The sequence below is a fragment of the Cyprinus carpio genome, chromosome B1 (assembly GCF_018340385.1).
Source record: "Cyprinus carpio isolate SPL01 chromosome B1, ASM1834038v1, whole genome shotgun sequence".
Lineage (NCBI taxonomy): Eukaryota > Metazoa > Chordata > Actinopteri > Cypriniformes > Cyprinidae > Cyprinus > Cyprinus carpio.
Window position 1 is genome coordinate 22,400,254 of NC_056597.1, and position 19,730 is coordinate 22,419,983.

The following is a 19,730-nucleotide window of genomic DNA, read 5'->3' on the forward strand; positions in this document are numbered from 1 at the left end:
CATAAATCAGGAATCATTGAAGATTTTCGAGTCAATGTTAAGGCTACAGACTTAAACAACTGATCACAAGTAGTTCTTTAAAACATCAATGTTGTACTGCATATTGAGAAAGTGAAAAACAAAGGCCAGAAAACCATCACTACCAAATATTAATTAAACCGAAATCATGAAATTTTGAGCAGAGTGCTGATTTTTTTATTTTTTTATTTTTTTGGTTAAGCTCGTACCTGATGTCAAATGTTTTGTGTCACGTAATAAAATGTAAATCCCTTGTTTTAGTGCAGTGGACGATTGACAGGTGAGTAGGCGGTACGTTGTTGTTGTTTGGGAGACATTATGGTGGATTTGCATTTGCACTGTGTGTTCGGCTCCATTCGCATGTGTATTTAGAGCTTGGATCACCCGTGATGGATGCAAACATCAGTTGTACAGGGTTTTAGGGGCAGGGTAAAAGATAGAATTAGTACTTTGTTGTTTAACAGGAATGTTTTTCCAGGACCAACAAGGGTGTTGATTATTTGGCACAATAGCATAGAGTTTCAAAGCATCATTTTCTCAACAGCTGAGACAGAACAGTGTCCTTTTATAGCATCTAAATGCTCTGATACATCACTGACTGTGTTTAGTCTCCCACACAATAGCGTTCGCTTCTGAAAATCTGACTGGCGCCAGAGTTCGCAACAGCCCATTGGTGACTCAATGGCGTGTAAAAACAGAAACAGAATAGTGAGCTGTGAGGTGCCATGCTCGCTTCCCACGGTGAAATACATTTTATACTTTGTAGCACATCATTTCTAGTGATACTGGATTGGGTTTGTTATCTGAGCTCTACTCCATCAACTCACTTGACAGTCTGAGAAATCTTTCGGCGTGTCTCCATAAGCGTTCACGACAGTCACAGATGAAGTGATAAGCCAATAGGTGGTTTCATTAAACAGTTGCATCACATTATGATACTTTCAGATTAAAAGTCTAGCTAACCCACATCTTCAGTAGAAGCTTTGGGACTAAAAAACCTTAATGGACATTGTTTATTGATGCTTGGTTATGATAAATAATGGATACTTGTATTTTTATTTCATACGTTTCTAAAAATCTCATTTTGATTTGTACTCCTGAAACAATTTAGTTGCATGACTTAACAAAAAAAAAAAAAAAAAATCCACACCCAGGAATAATGCATATGAATGCATGTTTAAATGAAGTCATAGCCTGATTTGCATAATTCCTTAGTTAATCGTGCACTCAACAATGCATACTTTGAATGCAAATAAACAAAGCTGTAAGTGCAGTTAATTAGTATTGTGCAGAACTACTGTATAAAGGATAAAATAATAAAACGATTAATTCCATTTTGGTGCTTTTTGCTTTAAACCGTATCAGAATCTACATAAATATGTTATTAAGAAGCTACTGCGGTTGACTTTTACAAATGAATATTAGGTCCAGCTTATTGCGAAATCCGACTTTGTGTCCTTTCAGCATGCAGATGGCCGAATTAAGCATTCATGGGGTAAGGCATAATCACATTATGCATTTCACTGCTGTGATGCTCGAGATTAAAAGTCAAACACTTTCCCAAATTAGAGGCGACAAAAGTTTTTAAGCACTTTTCGCTGTCATTGTGCTAGCACCTCGGGGAGACACTGATGTGTGCAATATGTTTACCTTGAGCTGACTGCCCCCCTCTTTAATATTCAACAAATCTAATTTGCAAAGCATACAAGATAGCACCTGTTCTACTTGGGTTAGCAGACTGTTGTCACAAATTATAAGCTTTGGGGAAATATATGAACCGAAGTTCTGACAAGAAAGGAACGGCTTAGTGCCCTGAAACACTTTAAGAACTCGTTGAGACTTTAAGCGTTGGATGATGTACAGGAAGTCTGCCCATGCACTACTATTTAAATGAGTATCACGTCCCTAATCCACTGAATTAAAGAAAAGCCATGCTCGCTAATTAGTCGTATATCCAGTATATATGGTGTAAATCGTGTTCGGGAAGTTTCTCACTGTGGCTCACTTTGTAGTTTGATTTAACTCACACATCAAAACTTTCTCGGAAGGTTCTTAGACTTTGTAATTCTCCCGTGTGTATCTCCCACTCTTTTGATATGCACCGCTTGTTGTAATGTGTAGGATAAGCTTCATTTAGATTGCTCATTTGTTGGCTTTTCTTGTATATTCTCATATGCTGTCTTTCATGCACACTTGAAATAGTGATTGTTATTTCCAGGCAGGTTTTTCCAGTGGTTGATTTTGGTGATGCTTTAATTGCCTGATAATTTTGCGTGAAGATGTTCCATCCCAGAGGAATTTTTTCTTTTTTTTTTTTTTTTCTTTCATAGCTCAGGAGACTTAATCTAGTTATCAGTTGTTTTATTTAAGGGTCAACTTTGTCTTTTAGATCATGGCATGAGTAATTAAATGCTACCATACAAAAGTTAGATATATTATTACAATTTAAAATACCTGTTTTCTGTTTGGATATTTTTTTAAATGTAATTTTATATATATATCCAACTGGATCTCATGTGTATCACTTTCAATTATGTTTTAATAGACAGGCATTACCGTATTATGCATTTATAAATAAATAAAACAATACGAAACAGAAGAGGCATTATGCAAGCTTCCCACTTACTAGTTCTCAAGAGAGCTTCCCAAATCAAACCATAGTGAGGTGTTTACAAGGCCGAAGCACCTACTGCTGTTGTTCTTGATTACACTGATTGTGTCTAATTGACAGATTTATGTGGCCTGAGTTTCTCTCGTTCAACCTGTCCTCTCATGGCGAGGTCAATTTGTTTATTAGCCGTCTCTGCGCACGCCGGCCAGGGAAATCAACTGGTGTGGGGCTTCGCCGCTTAATTCTGTTTGCTGAAAATGAAACCTTGGCTCCAGGTAACCAGAGATGTTTAGACGGCTGCAAACAGAGCAGCTGTTTATGCAAAGAGCTTCACAAGTAAAGGTGGGAAATATTTAATGAAGGGAAACACTGTACGATGGCATTCATGTTGTAGATTCTGTTTATTTAATAAACCTGTGTCTTAGAGGATTAGTTCAAGCAAAAATAAAAATTCTGTCATGTATACTCAACCTTTTATTTATTTTTATTTTTTTTATTCATTTATTTTCTGTAACAAAAAAAAGAGATTTAAATAAGTAATCTAATATGAGATTTGAGTGTTGATTTACAATAAATATTAATATTATAAAACAGATCATTCTGATTTATTCCAAGGTGTTTCATTAGACTTTCAATATGATTCTAATAGATTTAGTTTTGATGCTGTATGCTTATAATTGATATTAAGTCATAAGCTGATTTACAGAAAATATAATATAAGGTAATATAAAAATAGCATTTGCACTTACATCACTATATATATATTGGGAGTAATAGATAAAAAAATATATTTATTTATTTTTACATTTGAAAATATAAATAAATAATATATAATATGAATCTAATATAGGAAGAGTCTTATTGGGAGTAATAGAAAAATAAAATATTTATTTATTTATTTATTCAAATGTAATTTTTTGGTAAACTAAACTGCTCTATATAAATAAAACTGATCTGGCTTTCTCCCATTTAGCCCAGACATCTGTGTATTTTATTGTGCAGTTCAGTGTTCACTTAAGGGTATGACATGCAGTCTTCCTGTCTGCAACGTGCTTCCTCGTCCTGTTGTTAAGTGCTGCATTGTGTCATGAGCGTCCTTGCACTGTCCTGATCGTTTCTAATATTATAGAAACCTGTCTGTATTGATGGGGTGTGTATTCTTCTGCTGTCACAACTGTGTTGTCCTTTGTGAAAAGCCTGTACAGTTTCCCAATGTCACGCACATCTGCGATCTGGCTTGTCTTGTGCCTCCTTCCATCTTCCGGATGTACTGAAGTGGAATTGTCAGTAGATTGTGGGGGCTTGCTATCGCCAGCTTCCATTTACTGCCTTGGCCACTTTTACTGGCTGCTGGAAATCTGATCAGAGATAGCCAAAGTCCAGAATTCATTTTGCCAAGCGCCTAATGTGGATAAAATTGACTTTGGAAAGTAGATGAAACCTTTGGCTAGTACGAATTGCATAACATGGTGTCTTTTAATGACATTTAAAATGGCAAAAAATAAAAAATTAAAATAAAAAAATAAAAAACATTATACTTTTAATGCAAGGATGCTCTCTGTTAATCGGAAGTGACAGCAGAGACATTATAATGTTACAAAAGATTTCTATTTTAAATAAATACTGTTCTGAACTTTATATTTCTATTCTATCCATCAAATAATCCTGAAAAATAAAATGTGTCACAGTTTCAAACAAAGATATGAAGCAGCACAACTGTTTTCAATATTGATAATAATCAGAAATGTTTCTGGAGCTTCAAATCAGCATATTAGAATGATTTCTGAAGATCATGTGACACTGAAGACTGGAGTAATGTTTCTGAAAATTCAGCTTTGCAGCCCAGGAACAAATGACATTTTACAATATATTAAAATAATATTGTAAATATTGTAATTTTGAATTACAATAATTTTCCACAATATTTCAGTTTTTCTGTATTTTTATTATTTTTTATTGCAGTTTTAATGAGTACAAAAGACTTCTTTCAAAAAGAACAACTTTATACGACTCACGTCAAGCTTCATTTCAGCCATTCCATTCCTTTCTAAATACTTATTATAAATAATGTTTCTTCTGCTTGTGTGAAGCGGTGCTTGTAAGTTTGTTATTCATATATATTATTGAGCTCAGTGGTTTTCAGTTTCAGTGCTTCAGAGCCCAGATTTTAGAGTGAACATCAAGTAGCGACCCAACAAAAAAAAAAATATCCTTAAAATCAAAACATTTAACTTCATTAATATTACCATGACTTGCCTAGAACATGACATATGAGTGAACTGGAAAATTAACAATTATGCAAATGCAAAACAAGCAGGACTGTGATGGATGTTTTTTGATCATTTGCTGTGATGTGTTCAGATCTTGTAGACTTGTCTTTGTAGTTTGACTGTGTTTGCTTTCTAAATGCCTCTTCAATTTGCTCTCAACATGTACAAAACACAATGTGATCAGCACAAACCAGTTGTATCCTTGCTGCAGATTAACCAATATATATAATGTAATCTGGATTGTATTTACTTTCACCTTTTAGTAGTTTTAGTAGTTTATGATGATTTTGTGTCTTAGTACCATAAAGTTTGATTAGGTGCAAAAAAAAATGGCAGTCAGTTTTCAAAGGTGTGCGCACACGCACAAACACACACACACACACACACACACACACACACACACACACACACACACACACACACTTGAGATTGAAATGCATAAACTATGTAATTTAATAAATGGCCATATGCATGTTCCTCACATGGATTTAATTAACAGTTAAGGTTCAGTTTGAGCCTTTGGCCCTTAAAAATTGAACACTGAAATCAGAGTATGTTTCTTAATTAAGGCCCGTCCAGTCTCTTATATTAAAGTGAACCCAAATGCACTTAATGTATGTTTCATATCACACTCTCTTCCCGATATGCTTCCCACAACACACTGGATATTTAAATGTTCATTGTCTTGAAATAATCATGTTTGTGTCTGAACGTTGTCCTAGAAACCTCATCTGACTTGTATTCTTGGATGAGTTCTGCTCTTCTAATGAGCACTGGGGGAGGGGTTCAATTTTGCATGTACATAATAGGAGTTTTGTGCAACCTTACATTAGTAGCCATTATTTTTAAAGCAGTCAGTGCAATATCATCTCATGAAATCCAAAACAGCACTCAAAAATTATTTTCCTAATCAGTCTTATCTAAACATCCAAGAAGCTAAATTTCTTAAGAATTAATAAGTGATCACTTGTTTACAGAGTTAATTGTTCTTATCCTATTGGGTATTCATTCATTCATTCATTCATTCATTCATTCATTCATTCATTGTCTTTCTTTCTTTCTTTCTTTCTTAAAAGAAAACAGAAAAAAAATGTCAATGGTGTCAGATAGGTAACAAGGGCTTATCATTGAGATACTGTTGTAATTATTATACTCTTAATATTTAATATTTAATATTCATTTGTATTATTATATTTTATTTTTAATTTAACTTTTAGTATTTTTGGTCTGATTTTGTCTTTTTTTTAAGTACATAAAGTTAAACAAAATGAAAATGAGAAATTTTGCATGGTTACTACCAGAAATAAAACAGGTAACAGAAATGTTGTTTATGGTTTTAGTATTAGTTAACTGTAATAACCCTGAAGTATTTTCTTTTACTTACTTTTTACCCACTTCTTACTTCACATGTATATTGCATTATGAATATTACATATTTTTATATTGTTAGATTACCTGCTGCATTCTACCTGCTGAGAAATGTTCGTTTATATCTCTGCATGTTGTGATTATAGCAACTTCAATAGTCGCTCCATCAAATACGTGACAACATTCAAAAATCACAGGCTTGATGGTTTGGAATCATCTGATACAGTATAAATATTGCAGTGATGTTTTCATATGATTCTCCTTAATGGCATGTGTATATATTGAATGAAATGAGCAGGTTCATTTATTCATTTGTAAGTGCTGTGTTTTGTGTGCCTCTAGTCTCTTCACATGCAGTAAACTAGCGGCACAGGCGGACTGGAGCTCCTCACACACCAGCTGATGAAATTAAGTTCACTGGTGCACGTAAGAATTCTGCCTGCCTGGATCAGGAATTTCATGAAATAGCGGCAAGTCCCGGCGGACCATTGTGTTTGGGCTGACACGAGGAGACCAATCTGTTCTCTGAGAGAGAGTCAAAGAGCAAAGCACTAGAGTTCCATGTCTGCCTTTCGCTGTCTTTAGGGATGTATTGATTCAGGGACGATTGACAGAATAATGGTGATTTATTAATAGCTCTCCTAGGATTTTTTTTAAGCAGAAGTCTTCCCACAGTGTGATACCTGATAGTATGTGAAATCAACTTAGATATAAGGTCTGTAAAAGTGTACATAATAATATGTGAATTGAATAAAAAAAAAAATATATATATATATACATATATATCCCCTCTTCTTTTTATAACAGTCTGCAAACGTCTGGGGACTGAGGAGACAGGTTGCTCAAGTTTAGGAATAGGAATGATGTCCCATTCTTGTCTAACACAGGCTTCTAGTTGCTCAACTGTCTTAGGTCTTCTTTGTCGCATCTTGCTCTTTATGATGCGACAAATGTTTTCTATGGATGAAAGATCTGGACTGCAGGCTGGCCATTTCAGTACCCGGATCCTTCTTCTACGCAGCCATGATGTTGTAATTGATGCAGTATGTGGTCTGGCATTGTCATGTTGGAAAATGCAAGGTCTTCCCTGAAAGAGACAACGTCTGGATGGGAGCAAATGTTGAACTTGTTTAAAACTTGTATATACCTTTCAGCATTGATGGTGCCTTTCCAGATGTGTAAGCTGCCCATGCCACATGCACTCATGCAACCCCATACCATCAGAGATGCAGGCTTCTGAACTGAGCGCTGATAACAACTTGGGTTGTCCTTGTCCTTTTTAGTCTGGATGACATGGCGTCCCAGTTTTCCAAAAAGAACTTCAAATTTTGATTCGTCTGACCACAGAACAGTTTTCCACTTTGCCACAGTCCATTTTAAATGAGCCTAGGCCCAGAGAAAACGCCTGCGCTTCTAGATCATGTTCAGATATGGCTTCTTTTTCGACCTATAGAGTTTTAGCCATCAACAGTGAATGGCACGGTGGATTGTGTTTACCAACAAAGTTTTCTGGAAGTATTCCTGAGCCCATGTTGTGATTTCCATTACAGTAGCATTCCTGTATGTGATGCAGTGCCGTCTAAGGGCCTGAAGATCACAGGCATCCAGTATGGTTTTCCGGCCTTGACCCTTACACACAGAGATTGTTCCAGATTCTCTGAATCTTTGGATGATATTATGCACTGTAGATGATGATAACTTCAAACTCTTTACAATTTTTCTCTGAGAAACTCCTTTCTGATATTGCTCCACTATTCGCCGCAGCATTGGGGGAATTGGTGATCCTCTGCCCATCTTGACTTCTGAGAGACACTGCCACTCTGAGAGGCTCTTTTTATACCCAATCATGTTGCCAATTTACCTAAGAAGTTGCACATTGGTCCTCCAGCTGTTCCTTATATGTACAGTAAACTTTTCCAGCCTCTTATTGCTACCTGTCCCAACTTTTTTGGAATGTGTAACTCTCATGAAATCCAAAATGAGCCAATATTTGGCATTACATTTGAAAATGTATCACTTTCAACATTTGATATGTTATCTATATTCTATTGTGCATAAAATATAAGTTTATGAGATTTGTAAATTATTCCATTCCTTTTTTACTCACAGTTTGTACAGTGTCACAACTTTTTTGGAATCGGGTTTGTATGTATTTAAATTGGAATGCAGTGTATTTATATATAATTTATTTATTTTTATTATATATATATCAAGCGGCAACCTTCCTTCTCTCTCATGAAATATATAAATATATATATATATATATATAATAGAATACTGGACATAAGAAGAATTCACAAAGCAGTGCTAATCAGATACACACTAACATGTCTCTCTAACATGTCTTTGTGCTCCGGGTCTCTGCCTTCGTTCTGCAGTTTATGCACCATTAGCCAGACTTCTGCCAGGATCTGCACTTAAATACTTTCTCCAACATGGCACATCAAATAGTGAATAATGGATAAGGAATGTGTTGATATCTAAAATTCAACCCGCCAAATTTGTTAAATAAAATAAATGTTAAAAAAATATATAAATAAATCAATAATTTTCTCTCACACTTCTGCAGCACTAGAGATATTAAACTTATTTACATTAATACACAGTGACAGCATAATTGATTATGTGGCATTTTATTCACTTTGCAGCATTTGCCCGAACCAGTGAATGCATTTAGCAGCTTCATGATCATACATAATTCATCATGACGTAATTACGTAAATAATACAACAGAGTAATGAGCATTTTCCTATTTTTATTCATTTACATTTGATGAAGGCTTAATAAAATAATCACATTTTCCATTCACACTATAGTTTTCTTATAACTGAGGCCACAAACATGCAATCTAATTGAATAGTAAGTAATGGCTTGGGAGGCACGTGATGTTTACCCGTTGTCTGTGCTTGAACATGCACTTGTACATGTCACTTAAAATACAGCAGAATATGATGACGTATTTGAGGGTAAATTGTAAAAGGTCATTTACCTCATTGTTGAAAATAAACAGACCCACTGAATATAATTCCTGGAATTAGTAATGACTCTTTATTCAATGGTTTATTCATGACATCAGTGTACTCATCTCTGAAATTACATTCATTTTGTACTCCTGGTATTGAATAATTGCACTGTGTTTTTTTTATTTTTTTTATTTTTTTTTCGAAATGAATTCAAAACCATTTGCTCCCTTAATACAGGTTCTTGGTGTTTTTAATTTTGCGTAAAATGGCTGTAAATGATTTGAGTCAAAATTGTATTTCACACTGTATTACAATTGATCGATTGATCGATTGATATTTACTGTATATAGAAATATGTCAGCTAATAGCCAAATATTTATTTATCGTTCTACACTGCTGTTGAAGGTAATCCGACCTTTCTAAAATCTTGACAATATTGAATATAATTATAATTTCCAAAATAAATTCACCATTCATTGATTCATTCATTGATTCATTGATTGATTGATTGATTCATTCATTCATTCATGTATGTATGTATGTATGTATGTATGTATGTATGTATGTATGTATGTATATATGTATGTATGTATGTATGTATGTATGTATGTATTTATTTATTTATTTATTTATTTATTTATTTATTTATTTATTTATTCATTCATTCATTCATTCCTTTATTAATTTATTGATTTTTTTAAATGTAAAACTGTACTTGTATTGGAGAAAGCTTACTCATAATACAACTGAAATTCTTGATATGCTGCAGCCCAGTGAAATGTTTACCATTTCACTTAAATTAAATTAAATTAAATTAAATTAAAATTAAATGTAATTAAATTAAATTAAATTAAATTAAATTAAATTAAATTAAATTAAATTAAATTAAATTAAATTAATTAAACTAGGAACATATATTCTCTGATTTATATGTGTAATAATATAGTAATAATGTATTTCACAATGCAATTTGTTTGACTTGGCCAAACCTTTTTGGTAATATTACTTTAAGTAATATGAACCACAGTATTAAATACAAGAGTCAATAATAATAATAATAATAATAATAATAATAATAAAAATAAAAATAAAAATAATGAAAACAACAACATAAATAATAATAATAATAAAACTGTATTAATAAGGCAAATATACAATATTTATTTATAATAGTATTATTTCACTTGCAAAATATTGTTCCTTTCGGCAGTCAAAGTCAGACCTTCATGAGTATGTTACAAGATCACATCAGCTTAATATGTCAACAGGTAAAGAAAAATTTGGAAACACTTTACTTAAAGCCTTTATGTATAATGCATTAATTTTTCCTTGTAATGCACCTGAATAATTGTAACCACAGCTAATTTATTCATTGTTACACTATGCATTTTAAATTGTTAGAATTATTTACAACAAGATATGATGTACTGCAATGAACACTGTGAATAATTATAATGCATTGTACCCTTTAATATCTCTTTATAATGCATTATACATAAAGGTTCTAAGTAAAGTGTTACCAAAAATTCTCACTGGCTTTAGTGTGAACTCCATAGCATGATCTGTTGGCCCTGAGACAACACTTCACTTTACCTCATCTGACCTGACAGCATATTTCAGCTAAAAACAGCAGATACACTAACACGAGCTCTTGAAATCTCAAGATATTCAGACTCTCATTCGACCTGCAGCCGTTGTGGGTTTGTTTTAATCCTCAAGCATATGGTGTGTAATGCGATGTAGGGTCATTCTGCACACATTGAAGCTCTCCGTCAGTATCTGGATCAACTATTCAAAGCCGGAAGGTCTCGCTTCACCTCAGCGGGGAGGCATCCATCCGAATGATCCTCATTTTGCATGCCTATCATCTTTGAACGAGTGCAATGTGAACATTAATTGCCCACATCACCATTGATTAAGTTCCACAACATCGCTCTCAGCACTTGACTTCACATTAAAGCTTGGCTAGCGAACGGCAAGTATAGCGTCTGATACTCAATGCATACAGACGTAGAGATCCTTTAAGTTAAAAGTCATCCAGACAAAAATTGGCCAGGGATTGTTTGTCCCAATTGTTGAATTCAAATCTGTTTTGCTTCGTACCCCCACAGGAAAAAGCCTTGATTGTGCGTTTGACAGATAGAAGAGGATGTGTTCAGAAAGAGTCAGATCAACTTGGAAATAAGCAGGAATTGGACTGGATCGGTCAACGACTGCAAACGGCTGTAGAAAACTGCAAAATCCGAAGACCTACTTCTGTCTTAATCCATTTACTCCCCAAATTAAACACACATCTGGCCTTGAGTTCAAACAAATATTACCTTAACTAAGGGAGGAGTATGAGGCTTGATCTTTAATACATTAAAGACACTGTGACTTCTTTGAAAAGTTAAAAACATTAGGCCTAGAAAGAACATAAGAGGACGACGATGGGATATTACCGGTGGCGTTTCGAGGATTTTTCAAAGAGCGGCCAAAAAGTAAAAAGAGGGGCAAAATGAATATTTAATTTGAATATGATTCTGTTTTTCTTTGACTGTGGATTCAAGACCTTAAGAAATATGGCTTTTGAAAAGGTCTTTTCAAGCAATTTAAGAAACAAATGTAAACTTTAATAAATAAAAGGAAATAAAAATATCTCCAATTTAATTATTTTCATCATTAGAGGTTTACAATGAATAAAAGGTCCAATACCGTAAAATTACATTCAAATGTAAAACTGATTATTTGACTTCTAAAGTTTCAGTAGATTTGAAAATGGTAAATTTTTAGAAATTGTTATATTTATGTTTATACAAGCCTTGTTTAGATTTAATACTTTTATAGGCCTATAGACGGCTGCAGTGATGTATTTTTGGAGGCAAACATGTAAGTTAGCATCAGACTGATTTGCTTGACAAAAAAAAAAGAGAGATGGATTTTTTCATTTGATTTTTTAGATTATTGCAGAAAATAAGTAAATTTTTACCAAAGTATATATTAGACTTTTCATTAAGATTCTAAAGAATCATATCAACTTGTGGAAAATGGGCATCCAATGACCCCTTTAAAGTCACAGGGGCATTACTGATGTATTTTATGTTGCAGAGTAAAACATGAAAATATCTTGAGCTTGTGTTAACAATGCAGACCTTATGAATCAAAAATCAATTAACAAAAAACAAAAAACAAAACAAAAACAAAAACAAAAAAACACATTGACTTCATAAGATGGACCCAGAAGAGCTAAAATCCCTTTTCAGGTTAAACCAGCTCATGACCAACTAAGGTCCAGCTCAAACTGCCATGTTTCAAAACATGCCTAACCAGCAAAACATGCCTAACCAGACTCAATGTTTCTTCTTTCTTTCTTTCTTCTTCTTCTTCTTTCAACAGGGATGCTAACCCGTTTCTGGGTTTTGGCCTAAATATACATAATTCCTGGTATTTTGAATTTTTTTGCATTGTCTCTTGTGTGGCTTCTGTGTATTATATTTCCTGTAAAGCACATTTTTGGCACTAAAATCTGTTTTAATGCTCTTTAGGAACTGACCTTTTGTTTAAAAGATTCAAGGAGCAACCTTTAAAAAAAATCTGGCTTTCAGTATGGAGTAAAAAGTGTATTTTCTTCGGACACAACCCAATTTGAAAAGCACTGCAGAAAACTGGCCTGTGAGGAAATATCCGCTTTGCTGTAACTAGTTGGTTGTCCCATGTTGTCCATCTTGTCTGAACTAGTCCATCTGGTACGATTCGGCTGGGCAGTGTAGTTTCATTTCACTTTTTTTATGTGTTTAGCTTCTCATAGACACATGATTTGTGGTATTATTAATGTCAGTTGCACAAACTGGGTGATTTTTACCAAATTTTAGTCCTTAGGGATTTGGACGATCCCCAACCCTAAATATGCATGGTGCAGTGATTGCATGAGCAACGCGATTGATTAAGAGCCATGAACAAACAAGTGATCTGTTTTAAGTTTCATCACAAATGCTAAGCAGTAAATGCACAGTTTGACTATGAATATGGCTTTACGAAGAGATTAGTTCTCGTAGAGTAAATTAGCTTTATACTGAGGTTGATAACTCTTGCAGAAAAGCTGCTGACGGCTTTGGTGTGCGGTGTACCGTTGGAGGATTTGAAGAAAACAGCCATCCTTTTGTTTGGCCTCCTTTCAATACTTGACCCAAGAAATCCCAGGCTTTCTCCGGGTCTTAATCCCAAAGCCTGCGCTAACCCTTGGCATGTTATCCAGAAAAAGTCAATCTCTTTACGCTGGGAGCACTTTACTTCTATGAACAGCTCAAGCTGGCTCAGCAAAAAGTGACATATTGGCTATTTTTCCAGTTCGGAGGTCTCAGACTTCCCTGTTTTCGTAATAGTTCTATTTGTGGGCTAAAAGAGGTGGTATCCCGCTTTTCTCACCGGCTGAGATGCACATGCCTGGGTATAAAATACATATAATTTTCACTCCCAAAACCACCTTGCTATTTTGGAGGACAGATGAACGTGAATCATTTATGGAATAGCGGTTGAATCAAATCATTTTAGATAACCTCACCACTCCAGAATGTGTTTTCCGCACTTTTCTTTCCAGGCTGGATAAGTGAGTGGGAATTTGAGGGAGGGATGGAGAGCGCGAGCATGAGTATCTGTTGTGCCATGTTAGGATCATGGTCGAGACTCGAGAGGGATGCATATTAATGGCAAACAATGTGAAACGAATGAATATCTAAAATATGCTGATCGGAATATCTGGGCAGTATCCGAAGGAAAGAGCCGTTTTCATGCATAATTCAGCAATGGCATGCTGGAAAAACACATTTATGTAAATCCAAAGTGAGATAATATGGCAAAAGCAAATGCTAATTCACCTTCCAACAATATATCTGTGGAAATGATGAGGTGCCCGGCGTTTCGCCGTGAGTTGTCAAAGAGTCTCAAAAAGAAATTAATCTGAAAAGTAAGCATATGAGGGGGGAAGCACGCTGTGAATTCAGACGGCGTATGAGGTCAAGGCACATTCCTTATCAGGATTGGAAAATTAGGATGCTGCCGGTGTCTCGAATACACTGGATTCCGCTTGATGATTGTGGGAATTCTGTATGGAAGCCCTAAAAGACTTATAGGGTTGAGCTTGAATGATGCATAAAATGACAGGTTAATTTGGACTCGTCAATAAAGTATTCATAAGCACAGCGGACAACACAACATGTCGTAAATTGCTCTGACATGAACAAATTAGTTGTGCTTGAGTGATTGATGCATGTAAAATTGGTTTCAATTATATTCAGCCATTATAAACAGGTGATTTGATGGATTGACCATGTGATCATGATACAAATAAATAAATGGAGCATGGATATCGTTGTGTTGTGATTTGTTGCATGAGCTGTATAACACCTTTTTATATCTCTTATAATATTTATATTTTTTTTAAGGAAAGCAACCCAATGCAAAAAAAATCCATTTTTTTTGTTGTTGTTGTTGTTGTTGTTGTTTATGCTCTGGCCAGTTTTGAGATTTTAGGCTATTTTGGCTATTTTGTAGATTTCAATTACAATTGTTCTCTCAAAAAATCTTTCTTCTTATCTCTTGTGTTGTGTACAGAACCTGATTCATATATAGATATATATATATATATATATATATATATATATATATATATTTTTTTTTTTTTTTTTTTTTTTTTTTTTTCCTGCCTGTTTTTTTTTTTTATGAAGTGATACAAAAATGAATACAAAATCCCCTTTCTAAAAATCTTTGTCTAATATGAAACAAGGCGTTTGCACCTGGTTTTATGCAATATTCAGATATTCTAAATATTTAAATATTCTGGAAATGTATACAAATTATTGCATATTTAATTGTAAAATGCCTTATTTGAGGATTTAAACAACATTTCAGAAAAATTGTAATACTAAACAACATGTCATAAGTTGTGGTTATTAAACTGAAATAAAATGTATATTAAGTATAATTTTTACCCTGTTAACCTGTGGTGCCTTTCCTGAATTCAAAATGTATTTATTTAAATAATCTAACTGATTTAAATGCTAAGAGAGAGACAGACAGAAATAGAGAGGGCTGCATGAAAATGAAAAGAAAATGTAAATTCCAATCATATTTCTTAAATGTTTTGCCTTCAACGACTGTGGTCACCACAGTTGGTTATTTAATTATATCTCCCTGTTTGTGTTAAAAAAAAAAAAAAAAAACATTGAGCAACAAACAGATTAATATAAAAAAAAAAAAAAAAAAAAAAAAAAAAAAAAAACTAAATACTGTTCAGAAATACCAGAAGATATATTTTTAACCTGTATGAAGGGGCTATATGAGTACTGACATTTTCAGAAATTTCTCTCTGTTTGCCAGTCACATGAATCTCAGCAAAATGAGAACAGGAGTACTGTGTGAACATAAGCTATAATCAACTGAATTAGATCGAGATTGATGGAGTAACTTTAATCTCTCATCCCTTCAGTGATGGTTTCTCATGATAAATTACTAAAATGACTGTGATGCAAGTCTAAAATTTGTATTTAAATCATTCAAACAAAAGCTAAAGCTGCTTACCAGGGCCAATAGCAGCTCCATTGTGATGCAGGATTGTATGACATCAATACTGCTATTAAACATCTTTCCTCTGAGATCGCCCTTGAGGCCCAAACTCAAGTGTAAAAGATGGCGATTCACTCCTGGATGGATGTCCTCAGCCGCAGGAGTTCATCACACCGATCAGGGCTTTCTCGAGCAGGATGTACAACTTGTCACCTGATGAGCAATTATCATGGTTGATGGGTAATAAATGCTCGAGCATTTCACACCATTTCCCTTTAATGATCTGCACCTGCGCGGCCTCTCAAGCGGCACTGACTGACAGACGTGACGTAACTCAGACGTGTCCTCTCTGTGTTATTAAAATCAATTGTTGACATTGTCAGCTTTATGCAAATACAGTGATCAAAAATAATAAAGTAAATTAGGAATGAATGTGCGATCACCATACTATTAACATTAATTTATCTGCAGGTTCAAATGTATTCCATAATATTTAAAGGGTTAGTTCACTCAAAAGTGGTATTTCTGTCATTTATTTGCCATCTTCTTGCCAAAACCCTCAAGTTTATCACTTATTTCTTGCCCACTTTTTTTTCTGCGCAGTAAAAAACTGTTGCACATTTGCATGATCTGCCCACAGTTCTTTTGTTGTGTGAAAAAAAAGTCAGGATTTTCATGTTTAGGTAAACTAATCCCAGAGTTTCTATGAATAAAGATAATGCCCAGCCTGTTCTTTGATAGATGCGGTCTGTCCCAGATGATGATCTTTCTTCCTCCCACCATGTAAAGAGAAAGCCTCCCTCAATTGACTTGTTTTGCTCACTGGAGCTCTAATTAAGAACCGGGCAGGGTGAGCAAAAGAAAACAATAGGAGAACCTATGCTCCTCCTGTGGTTCATATTAATAGAGATGTGTGTGTGTGTGTGTGTGTGTGTGTGTGTGTGTGTGTGTGTGTGTGTGTGTGTGTGTGTGTGTGTGTGTGTGTGTGTGTGAGAGAGAGAGAGAGAGAGAGAGAGAAAGAGAGAGAAAGAGACAGAGACAGAGAGAAAAAATAAATGTTCATAACAGTATACTAGCATATTCGGTTTTTTTTTTTTTTTTTTTTTTGCTGTATGTACACTGTGTAATTTTCCATATGCATGAGTTTAGTATTATCTATATTCTATGTTAGAATTTGCTTTTATTTTTATAATTTAATTTAATTTGTAATATTAGTTAAATTTTTACTATTTTTTTTTTACTATTTTTATTACTATTTAGGTTTAATTTATTTTCATTTTTTAATGTTAATTTTTATTTCCAGTTAGAAAACATAATTTAGTTGCCCATTCAAATTATTATTATTATTATTATTAATCTTTTTATTATTATTATTATTATTATTATTATTATTATTATTATTATTATTATTATTATTATTATTATTATTATTAACTATGTATTTATTTGTTAATGATTAATTAGATTTAAATAATTGCTCTTTAATACTATTACTATAGTGTCATCTCACATGTGGAGAAGACAAATAATGGCTTCTGGGGTTTTCAGAATATATAATATCAATTATTATAGAATATATATTGGTAAAAAATGGTACAAATAATAATAATAATAATAATAATAATAATAATAATTATTATATAATTTTTTTTTCCACAAACACAGTTGCAGTAGTGCTGAATTTCTTGAAACTGTGCCACAAAAAATGCAGTTTCAAATTCCATTTCTCTAATCTCTATCTCTAACTCTAATTCAAGTTTAATGAAAATGTTGTTAATTTTGTACAAAATCTGACTAAAATGCAAAATAACATTTTTATTTCCAATATTAAACTGGATGCCACTCACTTAAAAAGATCAAGTGACAACAAATATCAAATCACTGATTAAATATGCATTGTTGCACCCAACATGGTGGTTTTAAATATATATATATGATCGATAAAAGTGAGTATGTATAAAATTTATCGGCCCACATAGAGATCTTTTAGCTTGTGGTAAGAAAGGTGGCACACACGTGGGCGAGGAAGAAGATGATAAATCATTCATCACTATATGAACCCTGGACTCAATTAGTAACACTAGTCCAGTAGAATAGATGATTCCCTCCTCTCATCATAATTTTATAAGTAAAGGACCAGGAGACCTTGTATCTTTGTATTGTGTATGGCATTAAACTCACTGAGAATATGAACTCAGTGCAATCTGAAAGAATTACCTAATTGAATGATGAGGGAATATGACAAGATTTCAGAGAGTAAGTCAGTGATTATAATTTAATTATTACTTACTGATCATTACTGACTAATTATTATCATGAGCTTTTTTCAGTAACTAATGCAATATATAAAAAGTACATTATTACAATTTTTAATAAAATAGTTCCATAATAAGAATAAGAATATATTATATTTGAATTTTTTTTTTTTTTTTGTCATCTTCATGACCACATTAGTCCAACTTCTTGAAATTTCAGTCCGTTTTATATTCTAAAAGGTCAAAATGTCATCATAAAAAAATTTCTACTCTCACTCACATATTCACACACTCACAAGGGGGCATATATTACAACACATGCCCACCCTGCTGAAAGATCACTCCTCTACTGTGCTGTCCAGCACAAACGATACGGTACTTCTTCTCCCTGTTACGTGTGGGCAGAGCTCCACAGTGTTCTGGCCCTGATTCAAGAAAAGCGGCTTAAAAGAGCTCAGCAGATGAGGCTCAGGGTCATTAATTAACACATCAGCTGTTATTAGTGTTTTAATGATGCTGGTTGGGCACTCATGCCATCCTGATTACCAACCATGGACTGGTTAAACTGAATGCTCATGGGTGCTTGATGTACATGGGATGTGACTTATAATACATGGCTGTGCTTGCAACCTGATTGTTGGGGTCTTATGAGTAATTTCACACTGTATTTATACTTATATATGATTTCCAATGGAAAATATAATGGAGAAACCTTGAGCTCATTAACACACACACACACACAAACAAACACACACACACACACACACACACATATATATATAATATATATATAATATATATATATATATATATATATAATATATATATATATATATATATATATATATATATATATATACTGACAAAAATTAAGTAGTTCACCAGAAAATGAACATTTGATAAAAATGTACACACCTCTGAGTAATACAAGATCTAGATGAGTTTCGCAAGATCTAGATGCTGAGATCACTTGCTCAGCAATGGATCCTCTGCAGTGAATGGGTGCCGTCAGAATGAGAGTCCAAGTAATCCGCCCCACTCCAGTCCATCAATTAATATTTTGTGAAATGGAAAGCTGTGTGTTTGTCAAAAGCCAAAATAAGTCCATAATATTGCTTTCTCCAGTGAAAAAAAAAAAGTAATCTTGGCTGAATCAGGAGAGAAATATGCACACACCAAGTACTGCTTACAACCTAAAAAAGTTCTAAACAAATATGTTGGTGAATTTGGATGTGAGAGGGCAACAGGGGGTGGAATTTTTTTCACTGGAGGAAGCTATATGGATTATGGATTATTTTCATTTTTGGGTGAACTGTTGCTTTAAGACAACCAATGAAATCTATTTAAGTTTAGAATATAATTGGCCACAATTACGGTCATCCATCCGTCTGCAGAGACATCTCATCAGTCATAACACAGCAATATGTTTTAACATCTGGTGTCTTCAAGAGCCTTACATAGTCCGAACTTTGACAAAAATTGTGATTGAATGCATTTGTTTACACTGTTTGAACATCAAATTTACTATTTCCTATTTTGACTTTTATTTTGTCAAGATATAAAAATCAGCTTTTTACTGCTTCCAAATCTGTTTATTTACTTCAATCCATTATGTTGCCTTCAAAAAGCTTTATAATACACCTCATAGTCAGTTTCTGTGAATAACACCGCCCTGCATCATATTTGCTGAATTTAATCCAATTCT